The sequence below is a fragment of the Scatophagus argus genome, chromosome 13 (assembly GCF_020382885.2).
Source record: "Scatophagus argus isolate fScaArg1 chromosome 13, fScaArg1.pri, whole genome shotgun sequence".
Classification (NCBI taxonomy): domain Eukaryota; kingdom Metazoa; phylum Chordata; class Actinopteri; family Scatophagidae; genus Scatophagus; species Scatophagus argus.
In genome coordinates, this window is record NC_058505.1 from 15,215,001 (window position 1) to 15,216,522 (window position 1,522).

The window sequence follows — 1,522 nt, forward strand, 5'->3', positions numbered from 1 at the left end:
CCTGCTTCCAGTCTTTATGCTAAGCTAAGTTAATGGTCCATATAGATATGGGAGTGCTGTTGATGTGCTAAACAAACTCTAAACTCTCAGCAAAAAAAGCTGCAAAGCGTTTTTCCCAAACTACTAAACAATTCAGTTCGCTCAATCAAAACAAGCTCATTCACTCTTACTCTGATTTTCATCACAAATGTGTTGCTTTTTTGTGCCTCGGCTGCTTGGCTAAATGTCAGGTGTCCTTGCAGTCTGTACAGGTGACAGCACAATGAGACGATGAAACATGGTCACAATATCTGAAGTAATTAAGATTTCATTATTGTCATAACTGTTCAAAAGACAATGTGTATATAAAAGTGATGAAAGAGTATTCAAATCACTGTCTCGTCTGCCAGTGTTGCTTGTCCTCTGACATATTTGAGCCCTTGAAGCACTGATGGTTCATACAGGAGCCCAATAATTGAAGTGAAATATTTGCATTCAGTTCACAAGCAAAAACTAAATGGAATAACAAGAACTGTTCAGTCCTACAGCTGCCACTAAAGCAGAAAGAAATATAAACCAGATTAAAGAACAGCCTCTTTCTTCTCTTCTTACACTTCTATCATGTATTGACACAGTCCTTCTCCTGAGGGATTCACAGTAAGCAAGTTTCCTTTCTGAGCGAAGTGAAAGAATGAGATGAGGTAATGGCTCTGCGTTGGTGACGTCTGCACTGCTGCTATAACTTGATGCTGATGCTGTGCTGTCTTCTTTGGCGTCACACTGCTCAGGGCTGGGGATGGCGTCGCACCGCTGCAGTGTCATCATCTGGCTTTGTCTGATTTTTCCTCTTCCACCACAGCCTCCTCTCAATCACTTTGAGGCCTAGTGCCATGTTCATTATGCTGGGAAGCTACGGCTCATTTACTCTGTATATCACACTTTGTCTTAAATCTTTGTCTCCCCTCCTTTTTCTCCAGTTAAGTTTTTGACTTTTTCTTTTTCTGTTATACTTCTACCTTTATAGCAAGACTGTTTTTTTAATGTGTTTACTGTTATCATCTTCTTTATATATATATATTTATTTTTCCCCTGTTGATTTGACATTCAGCAGTCATGTGAAGGCCTATTGTATTGGGGCTTTTTGTCTGTTGTACATCAGATGTAACAAACCCCCGGCACAGTGCACAGCTGTTCCTCCCACATACACAAACACACTTGCAGCAGAACACAGTTACTTGAAGGTTGTTTTGTCATGTATTTTCAAATATTAACATCCCACACACATGCTCTACATGTCACAGTAGGTCAGCCTTGTATTGCTGTTGTTGTTGTACGTATGTGCATCCCACGCATATCTGTCCTTCAACTTGTGTCATACTTGGAGGCCTGAAACTCTCAGTGCTCTTCTATGAATCTGATAAAAAAGCAGTGTGAGTTATGTGTAAGTGCATAAATATGATATGATATTGCTGATAGATTATTCTGGTGCTTTACTTTATCTGTAGAGGATGCAGTCAAGGCAGGGGAAAAGTATTTGGGGATT